General features: G+C 40.8%; 1 protein-coding gene across 2 annotated transcripts in view; it reads right to left on the bottom strand.

Moving 5' to 3' along the window:
• LOC133617717 (potassium/sodium hyperpolarization-activated cyclic nucleotide-gated channel 2-like) overlaps positions 1-17417 on the bottom strand; it is a 133449-nt gene that overhangs the window by 67753 nt on the left and 48279 nt on the right. The gene's annotated exons all lie outside the window — the stretch shown is intronic.

Genomic DNA, 17417 nt, shown 5'->3' with positions numbered 1-17417 from the left:
ATTTCAACATAGCAGTAATTAAAAATCCCTCATTGACATTATCATTAAACATTTATAAAAAAAAAAAAAAAAAAGAACAATAGTGTCACAGTGGCTTACACTTGCATCGCATCTCATAAGCTTGACAACACACTGTGTCCAATATTTTCACAAAGATAAAATAAGTCATATTTTTGCTTCATTTAATAGTTAAACCAAATTTACATTATTGCAATCAGTTGATAAAACATTGTCCTTTACAATTATAAAAGCTTTTTACAAAAATCTACTACTCTGCTTGCATGTCAGCAGACTGGGGTAGATCCTGCTGAAATCCTATGTATTGAATGAATAGAGAATCATTTTGAATCGGGAAAAAAATTGTTTTTGAATCGAGAATCGTATTGAATTGAAAAAAAAAAAAAAATCTATTTTGAATCGAATCGTGACCCCAAGAATCGTGGGACACCCAAAGATTCACAGCCCTAGTATTTAACATTTCTTTATCCAGGGTAGAAACCAGTGGTGTGCCATCAGGGCCAGCAAAACATTCTCTGCTGGCCTAACATAACCAGAAATCATGATCATAATTAAAGATAAAAGTAATTTTTGATTTACTTTCCCTAAATATCTCAAAGTATTCATATTCTCTTCATGTCATATTATGCTCCTTCCAGTGCTGTTGTTTTTAGTTTTAGTTTGTATCCAATCAGAATTCAGCTCGCTTATGTTGCCATGCTGTACCAAATCTGCCCGGGGGCCTTCAGAATCAACAATGCGGGCGTCTTTGCACTGTAAGTGAACGGACACATACAGTTGATAGACAATTGCCACAGCCAATCAGATCTCGAGTTGTTGTCAGTAAGGCCTTCTAGCTGTTCTTAATCTGTGATTGGATACTCACTTGGGAGTCCCAAGTGAGTATCCAATCACAAGTTGCGAAAGCAGGAAGTGGCACCGGAGCCATACGAGCCACAGAAAGCCACAGACAACTCACCAGTACTCACAAAGAAGGAGAGCAAAACATTGATTAGATGGCAGATATATATTTGCAAGGCCATTTTCAAGAAGGATACTTTAAGAGAAACTACATCTTGTGAGACGAGGTCGGCCGACACCGGAAGCTATCCCGGCGGTGAAATGGTTTGCCCACCACTTTCACACGAATCAACAATCGACTACGGCGGTACCACTGGCTTATACGGCGTCGAATGGGTTCTACAAATTGTGAGTTGTCAGAATAATTGTATATAAGTTATCCCACAACTTGTTTGCTATGAGTTCAGGTTGCCCTGCTTGATCTTATCTAGCAAAAGGCAGACAGATTGTAAACCTCCACTGTGTGCGATGGAATGCGCCGTAGAGGTGTCGGTTTCTCAGGTCTTGGACAGCCACAGGAAGGACCTTATCAGGACCCGAAATCTACAAGCAGAGGGGGCAAACTTGACACCGCTCCAAGCACCTTTTTGTTTGAACTGTTTATGACCCAGTGCAGCAGCTGTTTATGACCCCTCCCCTTAGAAGCAGCTGCAGCTATGTAATCAGGAAGTGCCTAAATAAATGAGGCGGCGTGTGGAGCTTGTTCCTCAGAGCGGCGGGGTGACACTGTGCGAGGGTGCAGGTCGACGCGCTCTCCTCATGAGCTGAATTGAATCCTGTCTGTTTGATTCCTTGCTTCTTGTCTTGTTTAATAGATAGTTCGGTGTTTGAACCTGACATGAGTTCAAATATTTTATTTCTTAATTTTTTTCATGTTTCATTTGTTTTATACTATTATTTTAATTGTGACGGTACCACGCAATATGTGTTTTAATTACTGAGGTGGGTTTATTGTCGTCGGTCGAAAAATAGACCGTTTTGTACACTATTGAGAGGTTTCGATTGCACAGTAGTGTGCAAGTGTGTTTCTGAATAGTATCTCCAGCCGTGTCCATGTGGTGACATCAATTACGGTCTTTTGAGAGGCGAAGTTGGACTAAGTTGGCCTAGGTGAGAAACGCACCAAGCAAAAAGACAGCATTTACATGATAAATGTGTTGAAGTGTGATAATAATCTCCTATCTTTTACCAACAACAGTTTTCGCTATAGATCGCTAATTTTATAGTTCACAAATGCTCTTAATGTGCGAGGGTAAATGTGTTGGACGGATTAACAAACACTTAAGCGTAATTTAGAAATGGACAATGTCTGCAATAAGTTCACCAAAGGAAGCCTTTGTTGTTGTTTTTTCTGTAATTATAACTATTATTAGTTATGAATTTAAAAAAAGTACTGTAATTTGTAAGTATGTCCTTCTGCTGCCTTTGAGTGTCTACATTTGAGTCTTACTAAAACAAGTAAAACATCAATGTATTTTTTATTTTTTTTTGCAATCATGTGCTTTTTGAGATTAAGGTTGCAAGGAATACTTGTAACATTGACATAAAATGTATAAAAGCACAAGTTGATGCAATTTTATTGAAAAAACAAACCTCAAAACACTGAAACTTTTGTTGCAACTTTCTAAAAAATAAAAAAAAGCCTGCAAAATCCTGGAGGGACTGCCAATGGTTTTTGGAAGACAAGTCATAAAGACATCCCCAATGTTTCATATGTATATTAAATATATTAAGAATATTGACTTACAGACAATAGTTGTTTTGCTTGATGGCGGCCATTTTTTCCAACCAATCTTGCTCAAATTTTACACATACAGTCGTAGTCAAAAGTTTACATACACTTGTAAAGAACTCAATGGCTCAATTTTTGTTTCATCTGACATCACATGGACAAAGATAAGACCTTCTGGAGGAAAGTTCTGGGGTCAGATGAAACAAAAAATTAGCTGTTTGGCCACAATACCCAGCAATATGTTTGGAGGAAAAAAAGGTGAGGCTTTTAGTCCCAGGAACACCGTCAAGCATGGTGTTGGTAGTATTATGCTCTGGGCCTGTTTTGCTGCCAATGGAACTGGTGCTTTACAAAGAGTAAATGGGACAATGAAAAATGAGGAATTCTTCAGGACAATCTAAGATCATCAGCCCGGAGGTTGGGTCTTGGCCGTAGTTGGGTGTTCCAACAGGACAATGACCCCAAACACACGTCAAAAGAGGTAAAGGTGTCACAAGGTGTTGGTGACGAACCCCAAGATGCAGAGAAGGCAGGCTTGGTACAGGAAACATGATTTAATGTCCATAGAAATAAGACAAAACACAAACCAGGAAACAGTAGTGATGGGTCCGGCAACACCGATGCATCGGCGCATGCATCGAGCTCATAGAGCGAAACCCTGTGTCGGTGCGCGTACCGCTTTTAGAAAGTCACGTGACCGATCATGAGCTGTTTTGGTCACGTGACCGATACGCGAACTGTGTCGCACTGACGCCTCCTCTGTGCCCTGTGAGCGGCTCTTTTCTACAGCCGGAGAAATAATAACTAAGAAGAGAAAGCGTCTAAAATTGAATACGTTGGAAAAAACGTTTTTTTTTTGTTTTTTTTATAAAAATGTGTAAAAATAGATTAATAATATTTTCCAGGTCCACAAGCAACCTCATTCACAACACGTTCTCTTAGATTTCCATGTTATGAACGATGAGGTGGCGACTTGTCCAGGGTGTACCCCGCCTTCCGCCCGATTGTAGCTGAGATAGGCTCCAGCGCCCCCCGCGACCCCAAAAGGGAATAAGCGGTAGAAAATGGATGGATGGATGATACATGTTCACATTATTTATTGACTATCTAAAAAAGACAAAAAATATATTTTTATTTAAATGAAGTTATGAAATAATCCTAAATGAAATACAATGACTTGGTTTATATTATTGTATATACTAGGTCAGTGGTTCTCAACCTTTTTTCAGCAATGTACCCCCTGTGAATTTCTTTTTAATTCAAATACCCCCTAATCAGAGCAAAGCATTTTTGGTTGAAAAAAAAAAGATGAAGTAAAATACAGCACTATGTCATCAGTTTCTGATTTATTATATTGTATCACAGTGCAAAATATTGCTCAAATGTAGTGGTCTTTCTTGAACTATTTGAAAAAAAAGATATACAAATAGATAAAAACTTGTTGAAAAATAAACAAGTGATTCAATTATAAATAAGGATTTCTACACCTAGAAGTAATAATCAACTTAAAGTGCCCTTTTTCTTCACAAAAAAAAAAATCTTTAACATCAATATTTATGGAACATGTCCACAAAAAATCTAGCTGTCAACACTGAATATTGCATTGTTGCATTTATTTTCACAGTTCTTTTTGACAGACATTTTAGTGACAAACCTGAGCTTGTGCTTCACGGAGTTTATGAACTTACATTCATATTTTGTTGAAGTATTATTCAATAAATATATTTATAAAGGATTTTTGAATTGTTGCTATTTTTAGAATATTTAAAAAAAATCTCACGTACCCCTTGGCATACCTTCAAGTACCCTCAGGGGTACGCGTACCCCCATTTGAGAACCACTGTACTAGGTCATAAAATCAGTGTCAGTTGAGTCGGTCCATAGGTTGCCTGTAGGGATTTTTAATGTCCAGCAGATGTCAGTATTTAGTGACACAGTATCGACACAGTATCAATACAGTTTTGCAATGTGTCGAAACGCTTCATGAGGCCTCATCAACCCATCACTAGGAAACAGGCAAACTGGAGACAGGGAACAGGAACGAGCAAACAGAAACTAGGAATAACTGACGGCTAACTGGATATAGCTAACAGAAAACAGTAAACTGTAAATAGCTATAGGAACTATTAAACAGGAACAGCTTACCGCAAAGAAAGACATCGACACATATCAGCTCGAACGACAATACTCCAGCCCTGACTGGAGTGCAAAGCAGGTTCAAATAGCAGCTGGCTGATTGACACCAGGTGTGGCCAGGTGCCAATCAGCCACAGCTGAGGGGACACAGCACTCAGAGAGACAAACAGGAAACTGAACCAAAATAAGAGTGCTGACAGGAAATAAAACAAACACAGAGGAAAAACTCAAACTTAACCAAAAACTGTCAGGGACAAGCCTGACAAAAGGAATGGCTAAAATAGGCTAGAATTAAGGTTTTAGAATGGCCTTTCCAAAGTCAATCAATCAATCAATGTTTACTTATATAGGCCTAAATCACGAGTGTCTCAAAGGGCTGCACAAGCCACAACGATATCCTCGGCTCAGATCCCACATCAGGGCAAGGAAAAACTCAACCCAATTGGACAATGAGAAACCTTGGAGGGTACAAGCCCCCCCACCCCTCTCTCTCTCAGGGCGACCGGTGCAATGGACGTCGAGTGGATCTAGCATAATATTGTGAGAGTCCTGACTCAAACGTGTGGACAATGCTGAAGAAACAAGTCCATGTCAGAAAAACCAACACATTTAGCTGAACTGCACCAATTTTGTCAAGAGGAGTGGTCAAAAACTCAACCAGAAGCTTGTGGATGGCTACCAAAAGCGCCTTATTGCAGTGAAACTTGCCAAGGGACATGTAAGCAAATACTAACATTGCTGTATGTATACTTTTGACCCAGCAGATTTGGTCACATTTTCAGTAGACCCATAATAAATTCATAAAAGAATCAAACTTCATGAATGTTTTTTGTGACCAACGAGTATGTGCTCCAATCACTCTATCACGAAATAAATAAGAGTTGTAGAAATTATTGGAAACTCAAGACAACCATGACATTATGTTCTTTACAAGTGTATGTAAACTTTTGACCACAATTGTATGTTCTTATCAGTCCCCTACAGGTGTGTACCAAATTGCGCTAAAGTTACAGGAGGTCTTTTTGGGGAACGAGCTGTGTGAGAAATTCCAAGTCAATCCGAATAATAGGGTTTGATAACAGCGCCACCATGTGGTGTATTTTTTCGACAAGGTGCATGTTTTTGACAAAGGTTTTCCTTTTAGTTACTAAGAGTTACTAGGATGACAGGGGACGCAAAGCAATAACAATACTGAAATAAACTGCAACAACAGTGCAATACATTTTAAAGGTGCAATATCACATCTTTCATATAATCGACAGTATTACCGTTTTTCTTCTTTTAAATTTTCATTATATGGTCACTACTGCCTAGTTATATTCTTATTTTTACTGTCATATTTTTATTATTTTCTTTACTTTTTATTGTTATTCTTATTGTTATATTTTCCATTTTATTTCCATTCATACCTCCATTATTTACTTTTTAAATTATTTCAAATTCTATCTCATTTCTGTACACCCCTGCTGGAATTTTAAATTTTCCTGAGGGAACTCTCCTGAAGGAATCAAAGTACTATCCATCTAGTGTGCAGCGGTTGAGGAGTAGACCTTACTACATCAAATTATAGTGAATGGAAAGGTTTGTGCAGGTATTTTGCACATTCTGACCTGATGACCCAATCTATTGTTCAGATTGGGAAAACCAGGACGTGATTTTAAAACTACGGGGGTAAAACACTTGAATAATCACTGCACGTCCTAGTGATTGTTTGCAGACACTCATCATCATCATTATGCGCATCATCGTCATCACGAGCAGCTTTGTCTGACGAGGAAGAGTGGGTGTGAGTAGGGAACGCTAATGAGGAGAGCACACATCTGCCCGCTCTCGTCTGCCTTGATTGGTGAGAAATTTCCACATAGTGGGTTCATTAAAAAGAAGACGGCATAGACCCCACTCCCTAATAGCTATGGTTCACATACTGTCTATCTAAATGTGTGTGTGTGTGTGTGTGTGTGTGTGTGTGTGTGTGTGTGTGTGTGTGTGTGTGTGTGTGTGTGTGTGTGTGTGTGTGTGTGTGTGTGTGTGTTCTTGTGTTTCTACCCTTCTTGAGACATCCACATGGAAAAGTACCTTCCATATGAGGACCGGTGAACAAGTTAAGACATAAATCATGGTCCCAATACGGAAAACCATTGCATCTAATAGAGAATGTCTCATTTGCACCCCTGGTGGTGAAATCTATCAAAATTAGGGTGGTCCCAAAAATGAGGGATTTTTCAAATAGACTGTATGTCGGTTTTAAAAGTGCTCCCCCTCTGGTCAACATATGAAATAACAAGCGTGTGTAAGAAATTGAAATCTGCCGCCTATTGCCAAAATTAATTTAAAAAAATATATATATATACCTATATATATATATATATATATATTAGGGCTGCAACTAACGATTAATTTGATAATCGATTGATCTGTTGATTATTACTTCGATTAATCGATTAATAATCGGATAAAAGAGACATTTTTATCCTTTCCAGTATTTTATTGGGAAAAAAACCCACTTATTTTGATTATTGTTTTTCAGCTGTTTGTACATGTTGCAGTTTATAAATAAAGGTTTATAAAAAATAAATAAAATAAAATAAATAAATAAATTGCCTCTGCGCATGCGCATAGCATAAATCCAACGAATCGATGACTAAATTAATCGCCAACTATTTTTTATAATCGATTTTAATCAATTTAATCGATTAGTTGTTGCAGCCCTAATATATATATATATACATATATATTTTTTATATATATATATAGAGAGAGAGACATACTGTAAGTAAATAATGATTTAAAAAATTCCAAAAAAATTAAAAAAATTACTACGTCGTGGAACTGTGGACCAGCTCTATACTCTCGGCAGGGTCCTTGAGGGTGCATGGGAGTTTGCCCAACCAGTCTACATGTGCTTTGTGGACTTGGAGAAGGCATTCGACCGTGTCCCTCAGGAGGTCCTGTGGGGAGTGCTCAGAGAGTATGGGGTATCGGACTGTCTGATTGTGGCGGTCCGCTCCCTGTATGATCAGTGTCAGAGCTTGGTTCGCATTGCCGGCAGTAAGTCGGACACGTTTCCAGTGAGGGTTGGACTCCGCCAAGGCTGCCCTTTGTCACCGATTCTGTTCTTAACTTTTATGGACAGAATTTCTAGGCGCAGTCAAGGCGTTGAGGGGATCCGGTTTGGTGGCTGCAGGATTAGGTCTCTGCTTTTTGCAGATGATGTGGTCCTGATGGCTTCATCTGGCCAAGATCTTCAGCTCTCACTGGATCGGTTCGCAGCAGAGTGTGAAGCGACTGGGATGAGAATCAGCACCTCCAAGTCCGAGTCCATGGTTCTCGCCCGGAAAAGGGTGGAGTGCCATCTCCGGGTTGGGGAGGAGACCCTGCCCCAAGTGGAGGAGTTCAAGTACCTAGGAGTCTTGTTCACGAGTGAGGGAAAAGTGGATCGTGAGATCGACAGGCGGATCGGTGCGGCATCTTCAGTAATGCGGACGCTGTATCGATCCGTTGTGGTGAAGAAGGAGCTGAGCCGGAAGGCAAAGCTCTCAATTTACCGGTCGATCTACGTTCCCATCCTCACCTATGGTCATGAGCTTTGGGTTATGACCGAAAGGACAAGATCACGGGTACAGGCGGCCGAAATGAGTTTCCTCCGCCGGGTGGCGGGGCTCTCCCTTAGAGATAGGGTGAGAAGCTCTGCCATCCGGGTGGAGCTCAAAGTAAAGCCACTGCTCCTCCACATCGAGAGTAGCCAGATGAGGTGGTTCGGGCATCTGGTCAGGATGCCACCCGAACGCCTCCCTCTGGAGGTGTTTAGGGCACGTCCAACCGGTAGGAGGCCACGGGGAAGACCCAGGACACGTTGGGAAGACTATGTCTCCCGGCTGGCCTGGGAACGCCTCGGGATCCCCCGGGAGGAGCTGGACGAAGTGGCTGGGGAGAGGAAAGTCTGGGCTTCCCTGCTTAAGCTGCTGCCCCCGCGACCCGACCTCGGATAAGCGGAAGAAGATGGATGGATGGATGGACTACAAGCTTACCTTTTTAAATTTGCATAGTATGTATATATTATTAATGTTGCATAAATCCAACGAATCGATGACTAAATTCATCGCCAACTATTTTTTATAATCGATTTTAATCAATTTAATCGATTAGTTGTTGCAGCCCTAATATAAATATATATATTTTATATATATATATATATACATAGAGAGAGAGAGAGAGAGAGAGAGAGAGAGAGAGAGATACTGTAAGTAAATAATGATTTAAAAAATTCCAAAAAAATTTAAAAAATTACTACAAGCTTACCTTTTTATATTTGCATAGTATGTATATATTATTAATGTTGCATAAATCCAACGAATCGATGACTAAATTCATCGCCAACTATTTTGTATAATCGATTTTAATCAATTTAATCGATTAGTTGTTGCAGCATAGTATGTATATATTATTAATGTTGTAAATACAAATCTGTATACATCTAGAAAGGGTGGTCCTAAAGAAGTAGGCATTTTCCGGAGGTCTCAATAAGTGAAGTGAAGTGAAGTGAATTACATTTATATAGCGCTTTTTCTCAAGTGACTCAAAGCGCATTGTGAAACCCAATATCTAAGTTACATTTAAACCAGTGTGGGTGGCACTGGGAGCAGGTGGGTAAAGTGTCTTGCCCAAGGACACTAGGATGGCGGAAGCGGGGATCGAACCTGCAACCCTCAAGTTGCTGGCACGGCCGCTCTACCAACCGAGCTATACCGCCCCAATAAGGTAACAAATACAAGAATGTGTGTGTGTGTGTGTGTGTGTGTGTGTGTGTGTTTGTGTAAAACTAGCTCTTCTATTCACTTTAATTTAAGCTTTAAATTTGGATATGGAAGTGTTGGGGGTCTGCCATTCTTCCCCAGGTGCACCCAGTGTGACTCTTCATCACTTTAAAAAGGCGCTCAAGTGGAATTTTCATTCCTTTTATGGCATAAACCTATTACAGTCAGAACTCTCTGGAACAAATCCAAATCATGAAACGCTGCATCATCTGGTTCCAATGTGGTGCTGAGGAGACAGGAGCATTCTAATAATCATGTTTTCCTAGACGGAGAGAATATGAAACACAAAACTGTATGTTCCCACCACTTTGAGGGAATATTGATCGTAAGAGGGCCAACATTTCTGTTGACGGGTGGCATTACAACTGATGATAGCACAAGTAAAAGCACAATACCTTTTTTCCCATTCTTGTCTTTGCGTATATTTAACTAGTACGTGTGTGCGTGTGTTTGTGTGTGTGTCTGCTGGTCCCCAACAGTGTTAATAATGTCGGGTACTCGCATGGCTGCAGTAGTCATGACCCCAAGATGCAAGAAACATAATCCCCGAGCACTGAGGAACAGGTGAGGCAGGCATAAATAGCCGCCTGATTGGCAACTGCAACCAGGTGTGCCAGGCTGCCAATCAGGGACAGGTGAGGGAAACGAGCGCTCAGGGAGACAAGCAGGACAGGAAACAAACACCAAACAAGGAACCACAACCAGAGGTGAAGTGGAGGGACAGCGACACGTCCCGCGCTGCGTCCCAACAGGATGCCAGGATGGACAGGGCCGGACTGGCAGGAAGAGGCGTCGAAAGTCCCGTTGGAAGAGCGGAAGCCGGTGGTCGAGCCGGGAGGACTGCAGGAGGCGGTGGCCGAGCCGGGCGCAGCACCGGGGTCGGCGGCTGGGCTGGAAGCGTGTCCGGAGCTTGAACAGCAGGCCGAGGTGCAGGCGAAGGAGGTCACCGTGGTACAGGCACCGGAGGTCGACGTGGTACAGGCACCGGAGGTCGACTTGGTACAGGCACCGGAGGTTGACTTGGTACAGGCACCGGAGGTCGACGTGGTACAGGCACCCGGAGGTCGACGTGGTACAGGCACCGGAGGTCGACGTGGTACAGGCACCGGAGGTCGACGTGGTACAGGCACCGGACGTCGACTTGGTACAGGCCCCGGACGTCGACGTGGTACAGGCACCGGAGGTCGACTTGGTACAGGCCCCGGAGGTCGACGTGGTACAGGCACCGGAGGTCGACGTGGTACAGGCCCCGGAGGTCGATGTGGTACAGGCACCGGAGGTCGACTTGGTACAGGCACCGGAGGTCGACTTGGTACAGGCACCGGAGGTCGACTTGGTACAGGCCCCGGAGGTCGACTTGGTACAGGACCCGGAGGTCGACTTGGTACAGGCCCCGGAGGTCGACTTGGTACAGGCCCCGGAGGTCGACTTGGTACAGGCACCGGAGGTCGACTTGGTACAGGCACCGGAGGTCGACTTGGTACAGGGTACAGGCCCCGGAGGTTGACTTGGTACAGGCCCCGGAGGTCGACGTGGTACAGGCACCGGAGATCGACGTGGTACAGGCACTTATTAACAGACATTTATTAACAAATATGAAAGGCTGCAGCCCCCCGGTGACCTCGAGAGAGACAAGTGGTACAAAATAGATGGATGGATTAAATTTTCCCCACCATGTAATTTGCTGCCTCCAGTTCTTCCACACTCCTAAACCAATTACCGGAATAATGAAGGCAATGTTGGCGTTAACGCACTTTTTGTGTCTTTCTACGCATTGAAATCAGAAAGGACGCGCATTTCCGGAAGTCCGCCTGTTCCCGGGACGCAGATTTTTTTTTTTTTTTACCTACCCTTCAAATTAATTTTTGGCAGCAGCAAAGTGGTCGTTTAGGTAGATATTTGCTCTAAAAAGCGTATTTCAACAAGTGAACAATACAGTATAGGGGTGTGGGAAAAAATCTATCCGAATTTGAATCGCGATTCTCACGTTGTGCGATTCAGAATCGATTCTCATTTTTAAAAAATCGATTATTTTATTTTTTATTAAAAAAAAAAAAAAAAAAAGTTTTATTTTTTTTAAATTAATCAATCCAACAAAACAATACACAGCAATACCATAACAATGCAATCCAATTCCAAAACCAGCAACACTCAGAACAGCAATAAACAGAGCAATTGAGAGAAGACACAAACACGACACAGAACAAACCAAAAGTAGTGAAACAAAAATGAATATTATCAACAACAGTATTAATATAAGTTACAATTTCATCTCATAAGCTTGACAACACACTGTGTCCAATATTTTCACAAAGATAAAAATAAGTCATATTTTTGGTTCATTTAATAGTTAAAACAAATGTACATTATTGCAATCAGTTGATAAAACATTGTCCTTTACAATTATAAAAGCTTTTTACAAAAATCTACTACTCTGCTTGCATGTCAGCAGACTGGGGTAGATCCTGCTGAAATCCTTTGTATTAAATGAATAGAGAATAATTTTGAATCGGGAAAAAATAGTTTTTGAATCGAGAATCGTATTGAACTGAAAAAAAAAAATCGATTTTGAATCGAATCGTGACCCCAAGAGTCGATATTGAATCGAATCGTGGGACACCCAAAAATTCACAGCCCTAGTACAGTAGGTACTTGATTTTGATATATGAAATACCCATAAGGGTATTCTAGTAAAATATACAGAGATGAGATGTGTCAGTGGTCCTGGTCAGCCAGAGAACTTTGATTTTGGGGCAGCAGCGGTAAAGTTTAGATCCATGAAAGTGAAGGAATGTTTATAACTGAACAAATGTAAATATACATAAAAATGTTTTGTTTTTTTAATTATTTTTTTAATGATTTAAGCAACATTTATGTCAACTTTTTTCCAAAACAATATAGAATGTGAGATATAACAGGATAATGCATACATTTATCATTTGTTTTCAAAACGGTTACAAAAAAGTGGGACCCCAAAAATTTACTATGGGACCCCATTTTTATGACTTGAGGTCGTCCCCGGGACCCCATTTTGAAAATTCCTAGCGTCAACACTGATGAAGGCAAGCATCGTGACTACGTTTAAACAACACAGATACAGTACATGCCTGCTTTGCCAGTGACGTAGCAGAAAAACAAAGAAAGAATGCCTGAAAGATATTTATTGAGCAATTGTGGAGCAAAAAATGACTAACTACAGGATTCCTGACAACAAGATCGTGCTACTTTTTTGGTAAACAAATGCTTTGATGGTAGTCTAAATAAAGGTGCTTTCAAATCAACTTTAAAGAGGTCTTATCATTTCTACTATGTAAACTTTTGACCACGACTGTATTACAAACCTCGTTTCCATATGAGTTGGGAAATTGTGTTAGATGTAAATATAAATGGAATACAATGATTTGCAAATCCTTTTCAACCCATATTCAGTTGAATATGCTACAAAGACAACATATTTGATGTTCAAACTGATAAACTTTTTTTTTTTTTTGCAAATAATCATTAACTTTAGAATTTGATGCCAGCAACACGTGACAAAGAAGTTGGGAAAGGCGGCAATAAATACTGATAAAGTTGAGGAATGCTCATCAAACACTTATTTGGAACATCCCACAGGTGAACAGGCAAATTGGGAACAGGTGGGTGCCATGATTGGGTATAAAAGTAGATTCCATGAAATGCTCAGTCATTCACAAACAAGGATGGGGCGAGGGTCACCACTTTGTCAACAAATGGGTGAGCAAATTGTTGAACAGTTTAAGAAAAACCTTTCTCAAACAGCTACTGCAAGGAATTTAGGGATTTCACCATCTATGGTCCGTAATATCATCAAAGGGTTCAGAGAATCTGGAGAAATCACTGCAAGTAAACAGCTAAGCCTGTGACCTTCGATCCCTCAGGCGGTACTGCATCAACAAGCGACATCAGTGTGTAAAGGATATCACCACATGGGCTCGGGAACACTTCAGAAACCCACTGTCAGTAACTACAGTTGGTCGCTACATCTGTAAGTGCAAGTTAAAACTCTCCTATGCAAGGAGAAAACCGTTTATCAACAACACCCAGAAACACCGCCGGCTTCGCTGGGCCTGAGCTCATCTAAGATGGACTGATACAAAGTGGAAAAGTGTTCTGTGGTCTGACGAGTCCACATTTCAAATTGTTTTTGGAAACTGTGGACGTCGTGTCCTCCGGACCAAAGAGGAAAAGAACCATCCAGGATTGTTATAGGCGCAAAGTTGAAAAGACAGCATCTGTGATGGTATGGGGGTGTATTAGTGCCCAAGACATGGGTAACTTACACATCTGTGAAGGCACCATTAATGCTGAAAGGTACATACAGGTTTTGGAGCAACATATGTTGCCATCCAAGCAACGTTACCATGGACACCCCTGCTTATTTCAGCAAGACAATGCCAAGCCACGTGTTACATCAACGTGGCTTCATAGTAAAAGAGTGCGGGTACTAGACTGGCCTGCCTGTAGTCCAGACCTGTCTCCCATTGAAAATGTGTGGCGCATTATGAAGCCTAAAATACCACAACGGAGACCCCCGGATTGTTGAACAACTTAAGCTGTACATCAAGCAAGAATGGGAAAGAATTCCACCTGAGAAGCTTAAAAAATGTGTCTCCTCAGTTCCCAAACATTCACTGAGTGTTGTTAAAAGGAAAGGCCATGTAGCACAGTGGTGAACATGCCCTTTCCCCAACTACTTTGGCACGTGTTGCAGCCATGAAATTCTAAGTTAATAATTATTATTTGCATGAGTTTGAACATCAAATATCTTGTCTTTGTAGTGCATTCAATTGAATATTGGTTGAAAAGGATTTGCAAATCATTGTATTCCGTTTATATTTACATTTAACACAATTTCCCAACTCATATGGAAACGGGGTTTGTATATATACAGTATATAATATATACTGATATATTATTATTTTTATATAATACATACAATATATAACAAATATATATAATATATAAATAGCAATATATTACAAACCCCATTGGAATTTTAGAGTTTTGGGCTGACTTGCCGTCAAATTCGTTACCCATCTTTAGGGCACTGGCAAGGACGTGTGTAATATTTGAGCAAGGTCGATTAAAAAAACACGGCCGCCATGGAAAATGTCAACGCAGGGGCATGGGCCGGACTTAGGTCTACTTTAACGGTTATAAAACTTTTGAGTTTTTTTTTTATTCGCTCTTCCTATCAAACATTGCATGGCATTGCTAAGATTCCTCGGAGATGAGCAGTCTGCTAATGAAATAAAAGCTCCCGTGTTCACTTTGTTGGCGGTTTCCTTCGCCGAGCAGCTAATTTGCAGATAATACATTCAGCTGGCACCACAATGGGAGTATGGGACGTCTATGATGTATTATAGTGTGATTATGCCAGTGTGTGTGTGTGTGTGTGTGTGTGTGTGTGTGTGTGTGTGTGTGTGTGTGTGTGTGTGTGTGTGTGTGTGTGTGTGTGTGTGTGTGTGTGTGTGTGTGTGTGTGTGTGTGTGTGAGACAAGGTGCAGAGGCTCCCTGACAGTCTAAAACCAGCAGCAGAGAGCTTATCTTGCTTGGCAGAGCTCCATGTAGACTTTTAATACGTTAAGCGCCATATACGAGCGATACTGAGATTCATTATTTAAGCGTCGTGTTTGCATCTATTATTCAAACACAAGCAACAACGGCACGCTAAATTGGGGTTTTAGGCGGTGACGGTACTGTGAAAGGGGTGAAGAATGATTACGCGTGCATTAGAAGTGTGCAGTGATTTTAAAGGGGTCGGGAATGCACTCTGCTAAGACAACATCCAGTCACTGTTAAGAGTCGAGAATTTATATCAACAGATTCCAGTTCATTAAGGCCAAAATGTTTTGTTTTGGGCATTTGTGATGTTATGTTTCAGAATATCTATGCTTATTTTTTTACAGAGTCATAAATAGATAGGGAGTGTACTAGGGATGTCCGATAAATGCGTTAAAATGTAATATCGGGAATTATCGGCATCGGTTTTTTTAATTAACGGTATCTGTTTTTTTGTTTGTTTTTTTATTAAATCAACATAAAAACACAAGATACACTTACAATTAGTGCACCAACCCAAAAAACCTCCCTCCCCCATTTACACTCATTCACACAAAAGGGTTGTTTCTTTCTGTTATTAAAGTTAAAGTTAAAGTACCAATGATTGTCACACACACACACTAAGTGTGGCGAAATTATTCTCTGCATTTGACCCATCACCCTTGATCACCCCCTGGGAGGTGAGGGGAGCAGTGAGCAGCAGCGGTGGTCGCGCCCGGGAATCATTTTTGGTGATTTTAACCCCCAATTTCAACCCTTGATGCTGAGTGCCAAGCGGGGAGGTAATGGGTCCCATTTTTATAGTCTTTGGTATGACTCGGCCGGGGTTTGAACTCACGACCTACCGATCTCAGGGCGGACACTCTAACCACTAGACCACTTAGTAGGTTACATAGGTTAATATTCTGGTTCCTACATTATATATCAATACAGTCTGCAAGGGATACAGTCCGTAAGCACACATGATTGTGCGTGCTGCTGGTCCACTAATAGTACTAACCTTTAACAGTTAATTTGACTAATTTTCATTAATTACTAGTTTCTATGTAACTGTTTTTGTATTGTTTTACTTTCTTTTTTATTCAAGAATTTTTTTTAAATTTATGTATCTTATTTTATTAATTAAAAAAAAAAAGTACCTTATCTTCACCATACCTGGTTGTCCAAATTAGGCATAATAATGTGTTAATTCCACGACTGCATATATCGGTTGATATCGGTATCGGCTGATATCGGTATCGGTAATTAAAGAGTTGGACAATATCGGAATATTGGATACCGGCAAAAAGCCATTATCGGACATCCCTAGAGTGTACCTAATGTCGTGACCCGTGCACTTTAAAAGGGAAACCACACAATTGCTTTTGCACAAAAAAGAGAAGCGTGTCTCTCCGAGGGAGATGACACAGGTGCACATCTGAGGCTGCTCTCAGCGTGCAGCCAAGTGCATCCAGCGCCACTGTGTAGTATGATAGCACAAGCTGTGGCCTCGCATATCTCGCCAAAAAAAAAAAACAACACATCTCTTCTGCCGTGATCCATTAAATTAAAGACAAGCATTCCAGTTGTTGTCATTTCAACCCCCTCAACATTATATTTGTTGCCGTTTTTCCTCCATTTGGTCTACTTTGTGTCAGCTCCGTTTATATTGTCTGCGGGCCATTTAAGACGGGAAATAACAACAGAAGAAAACATGGAGCTGGTTTCCCCGCCTTTGCTGCAAATATCTAAAAAGAACCATCTGCTGTTTATCGGTAATGAACTGAAGGCGTTTATGTTATTGATGACAAGGCCAAACTACACAAACAACATGAGCAGGAACCCCCACCAAGGCCAAACTACCCTAATTTGGAACAGCACCAAACTATACACCTTCACAGATACACACTGCCTAATGTCATTAACAATAGTGCACTATTTATTATTAAGCAAAATATATTTAATGTTGCTAAGTATATATACAATAGCTTAAAAAAACACAATTGATGTATGTGTGTATATCTGTGTATATATACCGTATTTTCCCGACCATAGGGCGCACTCCCGATGAATGGTCTATTTTCAATCTTTTTTCATATATAAGGCGCACCGGACTATAGGGCGCATTAAAAGAGTCGTATTTTATTTTTAAATGTAAAACACTTCCTTGTGGTCTATATCAGTGATTTTCAACCACTGTGCCGCGGCACACTAGTGTGCCGTGAGATATCGTCTGGTGTGCCGTGGGAAATTATGCAACTTCACCTAATTGGTCCAAAAAATATTTTTTGTAAATCAATAATCATAATAATGTG

Source organism: Nerophis lumbriciformis, linkage group LG18 (genome assembly GCF_033978685.3).
Source record: "Nerophis lumbriciformis linkage group LG18, RoL_Nlum_v2.1, whole genome shotgun sequence".
In the NCBI taxonomy this organism is placed as follows: domain Eukaryota; kingdom Metazoa; phylum Chordata; class Actinopteri; order Syngnathiformes; family Syngnathidae; genus Nerophis; species Nerophis lumbriciformis.
The sequence above is the reverse complement of the archived record's forward strand: the minus strand, read 5'-3'. Positions and strand labels throughout refer to the sequence as shown.